General features: G+C 42.5%; 1 long non-coding RNA gene across 1 annotated transcript; it reads left to right on the top strand.

Annotated features, from left to right (window-relative positions):
- Nucleotides 1–50: 50 nt before the first annotated feature.
- On the top strand, nt 51–5132 carry LOC115195686 (uncharacterized). The gene is made up of 3 exons (XR_003878733.1): nt 51–501; nt 1646–1718; nt 5092–5132. It is a non-coding gene; the product is annotated as an uncharacterized LOC115195686 (long non-coding RNA).
- The last annotated feature ends 7360 nt before the right edge of the window (nt 5133–12492 follow it).

The raw sequence follows: 12492 nt of genomic DNA, 5'->3' as shown, positions 1-12492 counted from the left end.
GCGACTGACTTGGTTAGAAGTGAAAGGGAGGGGCTCCCGCTGGATAATACAAGTCTGTGGCTTTATCGTACAAATTCATGAACAAATATTAGCTTTAGGGTCTTAATTGAATTTTCAGGTATTAAGCTTAGTGTGGTTGAGGATAAGGTTAGGTTTCAAAAGATTTTAAGAAGATACACTGTAGAAAAGGGCGGGGTTTATGACTTTGTGGCTGTGTTAACTAGTGACGACCGAAATGGAGAGGCTATACCAAAGAGTATCTATTATATTTGACAAGATAGAGCTGTCAGTCGACTAATTGTCCGCAAAAGGCAGGTGGGAGGAGGCGAGATCAGGTGGGAACATTCTAGCCAATGAGTGGCTAGATTTGCGCGTGAACAGACAATTCCGATATGAAACAGTTTTTGTCAAAGTCGCCAGAATGCCACGTGCGTCCATTTATAGCAGTACATTTGTAGCCAGTAGATGTGCGTGGATACAATCACTGAGGAAGCCAAGCAAGTAAGAAGTCGGATTACGTTGTTTACTTATAAACAATTCATTCATACACCACCATGATATACAATAAGGCAGTGACAACGAAAAGACAAGTCAGATAGTGGCAGAATAAATTCAACTACACATACTTTTGTCAGGTGAAGTCCACAGACAACAGGAGCACTATTCCAGCACCATATCAACAAGGCTATATGCTTAGTTTAATACACTGAAAACAAATTTAAAGATTGATTGAACATAATTATTTTTATAATGTTGCTCAATATTATGTGGCTGACCAGTATTTCTGTGTTTGTTTAAAACAAAAAATGTTGACTCACCCAACTTGTAGACTTGTTGAACGCCAATGCCATCCTCCTTGTTGGCAAAACGTTCTGACTATGGCTCGGTCATACAGTACACTTTTTATTTCTGTTGTCAAAGGCTACCGAGCTAAAATGCTAGCCTAACTTCCTCGCATGGGCAACAATGAACCACAGAACCAGCAAAGTTTTCTAGCTAACAAGTTAACACGAGCCTACTAGGCGACATATTGAACAGTGATCTCATGCCAGTGGCACAACATATTCATTTATGGTTCGATCATAATCATTGGCCTGTACAGAGAAAGTGAAAACCACAAATCCCCATCCATGGCTTAGGAAAGGGACAATTTAGCAAGCTAGCTAGTGCAGAACATCAACACAAGCAGACCAGAAACAGACACGTTTTTCCTGAAAATGAGTTTTTGCTTAGGATGTGATTTGATTGGTCTGAAGCCAAATCCAAACTGGCCTCCCTTCAGCTGAGTTTTGCTGCACCAGGACAACACACAGGGTGGCAGGTAGCCTAGTGGTTAGAGTGTTGGACTAGTAACCGAAAGGTTTGCAAATCCTTGAGCTGACAAGGTAAAAATCTGTCATTCTGCTCCTGAACAAGGCAGTTAACCCATTTTTCCTAGGCTGTCATTGAACATAAGAATTTGTTCTTAACTGACTTGCCTAGTTAAATAAAGGTAAAATAAAAAAGTTGAGTTGAGTTGAGCTCAGCTCAATGCTTATTGGCCAATTATTTTATTTTAAAAAATTGTATCAAGGGATGCCAAATTCTTGCTGGCATTAGTCAATTAAATGCTACATTGGCAACATGTTATACTCTTTTGCTCCAGACAGCATCAGATACAATGGCTACACATACTGAGACAGAGGGGCGCAATTTCCCTCCTTCGGATGATTTCTCCAGTGAGTATTGTTTACCCAACCTTTTAGAGAGCAGGTAGGTATATTGTTCAGTTCAGCACCGAGGTAAAATTAGTTTTATACTGATGTTCGGTTTTCTCTCATCAATAGCCATGAAAATTGTATATTCTGAATCGGGGGAGGATGGAGAACAATCAACAAATTTTTTTATTTAGGTTTTAATCTTCCAAAAAAATCTAAAAGAAAGTGTGTATTGTTCTCCATCCTTCCCTGATTCAAAATATACAAATTTTCTTGTCATGGCATGCTTGAAGAGGAAGCCGCCCTGCTGGGAGCCTGAATCTCTCTCAATACCTAGGTTTCCAACCAATTGTCAACAGATTTAATACAAATATAAAAAAATCAGCATAAAAACATTATGCACATTTTCCCACCAGAGATGTGTTTAGATCAAATTGACTTTTTGAGGATAAAAGGATGTGCATGATGACGTAGAGCACATAAAAATACCTTTTGCGGTTAAATTCCCATGTACCGAATAAAAACTACAAGTTAAATGGGTTTCCATCGCATTTTCAACTCTACTGATGGTTTTCCCACAAAAAAATTGCGTTATGTAGCTCGTGAACCCACTTTGGTATTGGCACGTGCTCTCTAGCCCGCTAAAAAATAGAGTTGCACACTTTATATATACAATGCATGCGGAAAATATTCAGACCCCTTGACTTTTTCCACATTTTGTTACGTTACAGCCTTATTCTAAGTTTTTTTTAAATAGTTTCCCCCCCTCAATCTACAAACAATACCCCATAATGACAAAGCATAGTATGGATATAGTTAGTATGCCAAAAGTTCCCGGATGTCGTACTAAATTCGCCAAAATACGAAGTATACATTCAATGGATACTATTTCCATACTTTTATGGCCCATAATGCAATTCTTCTGAAAATAGGCGTGGCTTCAATGTTTTCAGATTTGAAGAAAAGGGCGGAAAATATGCAGCCGATATCCGACGAGAGCAGATTCAAATTCAATGCTTCAACTAATTATGACAAATGTTGAGCAATGTAATAAAGTAATGATATTTCAAACAAGTTACACTACACGTTATGTTGGCTGACAGCTACGCTATCCTTACGAACCGCATATCATTACAGCAGTATGTACCGGTATGTTAGATAGTTAGCTAACGTTAGTTGGCTACTCGAACTTGCCAGGCAGTATATTAACTATCTGCTATCCAACTAACTACTCAATGTTTATTGACTTGATTATTCACATCATTCTTAGCTAAGTGGTGTAGTCGTTGTGCGTTTCAATGGACATTGTTAATTCTGTCTATCTGCTCCGATTTCAGAGCACTCTCGCGCAGAACAACTGATGAATTTACAAACGCTCAACACCCATTGAATATGGCCGGTGTCAGTAAACGTGCAAAAAAAAGTGTAATTAAATTGTTGTCAGCAGCACAGTTACAGTCACCAACGCTCTGGATAACATGAAAACAGCCTAACCAGCTCTGCTAGGGCGTGTAAAATGGTCAGAGTGAGGTGTTCTCTCATTTGTGTCTGGAAGTAGCTAGCCAACGTTAGCCAGTTAGCTTGTGTGCTTGACTGCCGTTGAACGCTTGGATCAACCCTACTCCTCGGCCAAAGAGTCTGAACGCTCCGAGAACGAAACACTCTGAATTAACGAACGATGATCCACCAGAGCGCACTCTGGCACTCCAGAATGAATTTATGAACACACCCGAAACCATAAAATGTTTAGCTAGGCATTTGTTATGCTAACAAGCTAGCAAGAGGTTGCATAGCAACAGCATCAACTTTCGGTAGACAGGCAAAGCTCTAGTACGCTCAACTGAAACAATACCGTTAATTTACAGTATACTAAAATGAACTAATAGTATGTAGTAAATACTCATTAAGTATGTAGTATACAGTATGTTAGTATGGGTGTTCGAACACAGTTAAGAGAAGCATTGAACTACAGAAATTCAGCCATGGCAATATATTCATTTTGACAATAGATATTCTGCCGGTTAAAGCAACTGGGGCATTAGTCCATATACTGAGGTCGGATTGAATTGATTTGTGTTTTCTGTTATAGTTTCTGGCAATGGTTTTATCTAAGGAAGGAAATAATCTATTCCCAAATATTTAAAATGGGAAACGATTGGGATTCCATAAGTAGAGATGGAGTCCTCCGTCAGGGTCTTGAGGCAGAAGGGCTGATTTAGTTAGATTTATTTTATAACTTGGAGCTGAATTTGTCTTTGCTCTTCAAAGCCTTTGGGTGGGATTGAGATGCATTGTTTCGATAATGTAACATATCGTCAGTGTATAATGAGATGACGTGATCCGTAGAATTTAGAGATATTGGTGTCATTTCTTTCGATTGTCGAATTGCCTGGGCCAGGGGTTCCATAGATAGTAAAATCTAGATATAGAACTGCCCAAGGAGCTTTAGTTTCTGATTAAGTATGTACGATATGTAATAGACGGAGGTTATCTGAGGATAATAGTTTAACAAACCGCTTTGATCCAGATGTATCAATTTTGGCAAGTAAGTTTTGAGACAGGACAACAAAATTTGAGAAAATAGTTTATCTGTGATTATTAAATATAGGGGGTGATAATGAGAGCACTGGTTGGCATCCTTATCTTTTTTTAATAAAAGCTAAATTAGTGCTGTATTTTTTTATTTAACCTTTATTTAAATAGCCAAGTCAGTTAAGAACAAATTCTTATTTACAATAACGGCCTACCGGGAACAGTGGGTTAACTGCCTTGTTCAGGGGCAGAACAACAGATTTTTATCTTGTCAGCTTGGGGATTCGATCCTGCAAACCTTTCGGTTACTGGCCCAACACTCTAACCACTAGGATACCTGCCGTATTTACAGCCCTTTCAAATGAACCTTTGTGAACAGCTGTGTTAATAATTTCAAGTAATAATGGACCTAATTGGTTCCAACATTTTAAATAGACCTCAGGAGGAATACCGTCACAACCAGGTGATTTGCCTTTATTCATGTTATCCAATGCCCTTGAGTTCATGGAGAGAGATTTGGCCTCCCAGCAAGCCGGCTTCCTCACTTGAGAGAAACCAAGTTAATTATCTTTTAAAAAGGATCTGGCTTGGTGTGGATTTACTATCAGACGTGTACAATTCTTTATAGAAACGAAAGAATCTTTGGTTGATTCATTTAGGTTCTGATAGTCTTCCCACGTATTCTCGCATACCCCTAGAGCATCGAGCCAGCGGGGTGGTGGCACTGGAATCCTCATCTCTCCCAAGTGGACATTCTCTCTTTCTCCCCTGACCCATCTGTCTATCTCCTCATTTGAATTCCATGCTGTCACAGTTACCAGCCCTTTCAAGCTTAACATCCTTATCATTTATCGCCCTCCAGGTTCCCTTGGAGAGTTCATCAATGAGCTTGACGCCTTGATAAGTTCCTTTCCTGAGGATGGCTCACCTCTCACAGTTCTGGGTGACTTTAACCTCCCCACGTCTACCTTTGACTCATTCCTCTCTGCCTCCTTCTTTCCACTCCTCTCCTCTTTTGACCTCACCCTCTCACCTTCCCCCCCTACTCACAAGGCAGGCATTACGCTTGACCTCATCTTTACTAGATGCTGTTCTTCCACTAATCTCATTGCAACTCCCCTCCAAATCTCCGACCACTACCTTGTATCCTTTTCCCTCTCGCTCTCATCCAACACTTCTCACTCTGCCCCTACTCGGATGGTATTGCGCCGTCCCAACCTTCGCTCTCTCTCTCCCGCTACTCTCTCCTCTTCCATCCTATCATCTCTTCCCTCTGCTCAAACCTTCTCCAACCTATCTCCTGATTCTGCCTCCTCAACCCTCCTCTCCTCCCTTTCTGCATCCTTTGATTTTCTCTGTCCCCTATCCTCCAGGCCGGCTCGGTCCTCCCCTCCTGCGCCGTGGCTCGACGACTCACTGCGAGCTCACAGAACAGGGCTCCGGGCAGCCGAGCGGAAATGGAGGAAAACTCGCCTCCCTGCGGACCTGGCATCCTTTCACTCCCTCCTCTCTACATTCTCCTCTTCTGTCTCTGCTGCTAAAGCCACTTTCTACCACTCTAAATTCCAAGCATCTGCCTCTAACCCTAGAAAGCTCTTTCCTACCTTCTCCCTCCTGAATCCTCCTCCCCCTCCCCCCCTCCTCCCTCTCTGCGGATGACTTCGTCAACCATTTTGAAAAGAAGGTTGACGATATCCGATCCTCGTTTGCTAAGTCAAACGACACCGCTGGTCCTGCTCACACTGCCCTACCCTGTGCTTTGACCTCTTTCTCCCCTCTCTCTCCAGATGAAATCTCGCGTCTTGTGACGGCCGGCCGCCCAACAACCTGCCCACTTGACCCTATCCCCTCCTCTCTTCTCCAGACCATTTCCGGAGACCTTCTCACCTCGCTCATCAACTCATCCTTGACAGCTGGCTACGTCCCTTCCGTCTTCAAGAGAGCGAGAGTTGCACCCCTTCTGAAAAAACCTACACTTGATCCCTCCCATGTCAACAACTACAGACCAGTATCCCTTCTTTCTTTTCTCTCAAACTCTTGAACGTGCCGTCCTTGGCCAGCTCTCCTGCTATCTCTCTCAGAATGACCTTCTTGATCCTAATCAGTCAGGTTTCAAGACTGGGCATTCAACTGAGACTGCTCTTCTCTGTGTCACGGAGGCTCTCCGCACTGCTAAAGCTAACTCTCTCTCCTCTGCTCTCATCCTTCTAGACCTATCTGCTGCCTTTGATACTGTGAACCATCAGATCCTCCTCTCCACCCTCTCCGAGTTGGGCATCTCCGGCGCGGCCCACGCTTGGATTGCGTCCTACCTGACAGGTCGCTCCTACCAGGTGGCGTGGCGAGAATCTGTCTCCGCACCACGCGCTCTCACCACTGATGTCCCCCAGGGCTCTGTTCTAGGCCCTCTCCTATTCTTGCTATACACCAAGTCACTTGGCTCTGTCATATCCTCACATGGTCTCTCCTATCATTGCTATGCAGACGACACACAATTAATCTTCTCCTTTCCCCCTTCTGATAACCAGGCGGCGAATCGCATCTCTGCATGTCTGGCAGACATATCAGTGTGGATGACGGATCACCACCTCAAGCTGAACCTCGGCAAGACGGAGCTGCTCTTCCTCCCGGGGAAGGACTGCCCGTTCCATGATCTCGCCATCACGGTTGACAACTCCCTTGTGTCCTCCCAGAGTGCTAAGAACCTTGGCGTGATCCTGGACAACACCCTGTCGTTCTCCACTAACATCAAGGCGGTGACCCGATCCTGTAGGTTCATGCTCTACAACATTCGCAGAGTAAGACCCTGCCTCACACAGGAAGCGACGCAGGTCCTAATCCAGGCACTTGTCATCTCCCGTCTGGATTACTGCAACTCGCTGTTGGCTGGGCTCCCTGCCTGTGCCATTAAACCCCTACAACTCATCCAGAACGCCGCAGCCCATCTGGTGTTCAACCTTCCCAAGTTCTCTCACGTCACCCCGCTCCTCCGCTCTCTCCACTGGCTTCCAGTTGAAGCTCGCATCCGCTACGAGACCATGGTGCTTGCCTACGGAGCTGTGAGGGGAACGGCACCTCCATACCGTCAGGCTCTGATCAGGCCCTACACCCAAACAACGGCACTGCGTTCATCCACCTCTGGCTTGCTAGCCCCCCTACCTCTGAGGAAGCACGGTTCCCGCTCAGCCCAGTCCAAACTGTTCGCTGCTCTGGCACCCCAATGGTGGAACAAGCTCCCTCACGACGCCAGGACAGCGGAGTCAATCACCACCTTCCGGAGACACCTGAAACCCCACCTCTTTAAGGAATACCTGGGATAGGATAAAGTAATCCTTCTAACCCCCCCCCCCCCCCCTAAAAGATTTAGATGCACTATTGTAAAGTGGTTGTTCCACTGGATATAATAAGGTGACTGCACCAATTTGTAAGTCGCTCTGGATAAGAGCGTCTGCTAAATGACTTAAATGTAAAAATGTAAATGATAGTAATTCACCTGATTCAGATTCAATAGCTGCAATATCTGCTAATTGATCATGCAAAGCATGTTAGCCAGTAGTCGACTGGGTGGATTACCATGGAAGTAATGGTTGGGTCTAATTCGATGGATGGCAAGTTCTGCTCTCAGTCTTATCAATAGATTTAGTTCTGTCTTGACTACGTGGTCTCAAAAAGTGTTTATTGAGAACGCTCTAACATCGTTAATACCTTTTCCCATTCTGATATCTAATTGTGATTTATTCAGCCCAGATGCAAATGCAGTTGCATCGTTTTTAACAAAACATTTAATGGCGTCCCATGAAATCTGAGGATCATTGAGTTTTTGCTAATAATTATCAATTAATTCAATTCAGTTTCAAATTGTTCACATAAAGTGAAAGGATTTTGTAGTGAGGAAATATGAAAGCACCATCTTGTGGCTCTTTTTTAGGGGATTCTGAAATGTGTATTATGCATGATCGGCTCATTTCTATTTTCTTGATTAAAGAAAATAGAGTAGATAATAGTACGAAATCGATTCGGGAGAACGTTTATTTTGCCTGTTTGACTAGAAAGTGTAGTCTTTTGCTTCAGGGTTATGAGCTCGCCAGGCATCGATGAGGTTGTAATCAGAGAGTATATGTTCGAGAGCCTTGGTTGCCTGTGGATTGTTGGTCTTATTGGATTTGTCCCGCATGTCCAGAATGACATTCATATCTGTCTCAATAACCAGTTGGAATTCAGTTAATTCTAACTGCTGTTCAAGGAAACGTAGGGTCATATATATTTGGAGCATACACATTAACAAAGGCATCTGCCTTCTTGGTCTTCGCCTTTACCAAGGATGGTGATTTTGAGTTTCTTATGTATCATTATGATTACACCCTTAGATTTGTTTGGGGCTCATGAAAAAGTAGCCAGTTTGTACAAATGGTTCTCTCTTTTGTGTGTCCTTTTTGGAGCAGGTGTGTTTTTTGGAGCATTGCTATATCGATATGGTTTCTTGCTAGAATACTAAGACAGTTGGTACGCTTGATAGCAATATTAAGGGCTGTCAAATTCCACGAGTATAGCTAGTGTTGCCATTGTTTTTTTTGTGTAATTGTTATCTTTAGTGTTGATCAGGTGAATCAGGTGAATTACTTTAGTGCCCATAGATATTAAATAAAATGCAGGACCCACAGGGAAACCCACCCATTGGTCACTCCCCACACAGAAAGCCCACCAGAAATCCTTCCTCCTTCCTTGCTAGCATAACAGCGAGTGGCAGCCTTATGTGAGAGCTCTTAACCAGCATATTTTGGGTCTTTAGGTATAATAACAATAATAATAACAATTAAGTTAGCCAACTTGACGAGTAAGAGTGGGTAATGAATAAAAAAATTGAGAATGAAAATCAAAAGATACAACAGATATGCAAGCCTTAATACCTAAACAGTCAAAAATAGGATAGCTGTAGGATCCATATACAGTGCATTCGAAAAGTATTCAGACCCCTTGCCTTTTTCCACATTTTATTACATTACAGCCTTAACCTAAAATTGATTAAATAAAAAGTCTGCAATCTACACTCAATATCCTATAATGACAAAGTGAAAAAAAAGGGTTTTCGAAATGTTTGCAAATGTATTAAAAATAAAAAAAACAGAAATACCTTATTTACATAAGTATTCAGCTCAGGTGCATCCTGTTTCCATTGATCATCCTTGAGCTGTTTCTACAACTTGATTAGGGTCCACCTGTGGAAAATTAAATTGATTGGACATGATTTGGAAAAGGCACACACCTGTCTATATAAGGTCCCACAGTTGACAATGCATGTCAGAGCAAAAACCAAGCCATGTGGTTGAAGGAATTGTCCGTAGAGCGTTGAGACAGGATTGTGTCGAGGCACAGATCGGGAGAAGGGTACCAAAACATTTCTGCAGCATTTAAGGTCTGCAAGAACACAGTGGCCTCCATCATTCTTAAATTGATGAAGTTTGGAACCATCAAGACTCTTCCTGGAGCTGGCTAAGCGGCCAAACTGAGAAATTGGGGGAGAAGGGAACTGGTCAGGGAGGTGACCAACATCCTTGTATACCATGGTTTATATTTGTACCTATGTTAGCAAATGTTGTAAACGAAAATACAGTTTAAAAGTCACATGATATATATGTATAAACCATGGCAAAGGTTTATACAAAGAGAAAAAATGTAAATTTTATAACAAATTTCATTAAATTCTACTCATTTTGCCATGGGGAACGGAGAACGTTTTGCTGTTTTAAGGCAAGTTTTCTGCAGTTCTACACACTTTGCCATGGGGTGGACAGAAATTATTACAGTTGTAAAGGGCAATTCTGCCACTTTTCAACCTCATAGTCATAATCTCTGCTGCAACACCCCCTGAATAATCAGAATAAAATATTTGTAAAAAAAATCTACGCAGCACCACCACCCCCAAACTACTTCCTGTGGCTATGGCTGACATGGCTAATTGGGTGACTGTCAGTGACTGACAAAACAAGAGAAAAACTGTTGATGCACAACCACATTTTCAAACACCTTGTGTATTCTGCTATTCTGGGTCCCGCTTATGCCTGGAGCCGGACCTGGACAATGTAAATGAGGCTAACCATTATACCAGATTTTGTACATTCCTTGTGCTGACATGGAATTGTTTAGTGCAAATCCATCTGGAAGCAGGACATGATGAGATCCTTAGCATACACACAACTACTACTACAAAGTTCAATGCCAGATACTTTTCTCCCAGAAGGCCTGAGTGGCATTGTGCCACTGTAATAAATGAACATGGTTTGCATAAGACTACTACAACAATTTCAAATGTGTTTAAATTGTAAAATTAAATACAAATAATTGGGCTATAAGACATACATTTTATTTAATAGGTTAAGGCAAAGCAGAGATAACACACAATACTTTTCATTTCACACATACAACAATATAGCCTATTGTTTAAGTACAGAATGTTTACAATATCATAAACAATAGTCTTTTGCATGTTGTTCCAAATGACATTTCGTATATTAATGTGTACATAACCACATTACTGTGAAAATGTTTCTGTTTGATCAGCAGTTATTGATACACCATTCGGTTTAATGGGACACTTTTGTCATGAAGACAAAGTGAAAGGTGCTCTCTACTCAAATGGCACAACATCATCATTCAGATTCACAGCATATGACAACCATTTTGTCTACCTGAGGGATGTCTTTTCATATCTGGAAAAGGTAGAAACTGATTCTGCTGAGAATCCAGTCAACATGGGTGTCCTGATAGAGGTCAGCTAGTGAACCTACAGTACATAAACAAATGAAAAGCACACCTGATATTAGAATATCACTTCTTCAGGTCACCTGTACCATCAAGGCTCTTGATTGTTTGCTTGTGTTTAATTCATTCAGGTGTTTTAGTGGCGTATAAAGATTGAATCTATTGTTGGGCTGGAACATCCAATAGACAACGCATCCGATTGTCCTATTCCATTGAGGCCTTTGCCCTATGCTGTAATATCCATACATTTTCCCTCCACTTATGAAACCAGTTTTTATTTTTGTATTTGTTTTTACAATGTCCTCCAGGCTAGATGGATGTCATTTATTGTACAATGTGTGTCTCCCCTTTTCAAAGGCATCGCCTGCATTCAAGACAAGGTTGTTTTTATTGATCTGTTTGTCAGTGTCAGCAGAATAGGCTACCCTGTGTGTTGTCATATTAAAAAAGATTCTGCTAACGTCTCCAGCCATATAACGTGGAATAGAATTGCATGAAATGTGTTTTTCAAAGGCCACATTTTGTTCTGTGCAAATGAAAGAGAAGAAATGTCTCTGATATAGCCTCTAGGCCTATGCCACTATGAGCTCAGCCATGCACAGTGATTAGATTGAGCTTTAATAGCCTGGATTATGACTATCCAATCCACCCATCACGTTAGGTTTAACAGGCTTACGTTAGTCTGCAAATGCGATGATGGACGCATGCAATGCTTTATTTATAAAGATGCATTTTTATGGTGAAAAAAATAGCCTCCCCAAAACTTAACCCACGCACCACCTATGAGAGAGAGACGCATGGTAATAGCTAGACTACAAGCATCTAGCTAGCTAATGTTAACTAATTTAGTCTTGTTAACACCTTGTTAGTATAACCGCTAACATCTAAACTTGAAATTGATCTGATTTACCAGTGATGAAATGATCGGAGCTGACTCTGTACTGACGGCTGTCTGGGTTCAGGTCTTGAAGGAGCACACCCTGTACTGACAGCTGTCTGGGTTCAGGTGTTGACGGAGCAGACCCTGTACTGACAGCTGTCTGGGTTCAGGTGTTGACGGAGCAGACCCTGTACTGACAGCTGTCTGGGTTCAGGTGTTGACGGAGCAGACCCTGTACTGACAGCTGTCTGGGTTCAGGTGTTGACGGAGCAGACCCTGTACTGACAGCTGTCTGGGTTCAGGTGTTGACGGAGCAGACCCTGTACTGACAGCTGTCTGGGTTCAGGTGTTGACGGAGCAGACCCTGTACTGACAGCTGTCTGGGTTCAGGTGTTGACGGAGCAGACCCTGTACTGACAGCTGTCTGGGTTCAGGTGTTGACGGAACAGACCCTGTACTGACAGCTGTCTGGGTTCAGGTGTTGACGGAGCAGACCTTGTACTGACAGCTGTCTGGGTTCAGGTCTTGAAGATGCAGACCCTGTACTGACAGCTGTCTGGGTTCAGGTGTTGACGGAGCAGACCCTGTACTGACAGCTGTCTGGGTTCAGGTGTTGACGGAGCA

This window comes from Salmo trutta, chromosome 6 (assembly GCF_901001165.1).
Source record: "Salmo trutta chromosome 6, fSalTru1.1, whole genome shotgun sequence".
NCBI lineage: Eukaryota > Metazoa > Chordata > Actinopteri > Salmoniformes > Salmonidae > Salmo > Salmo trutta.
Note: the sequence above shows the minus strand (reverse complement) of the source record. Positions and strands in the feature narration are given on the sequence as shown.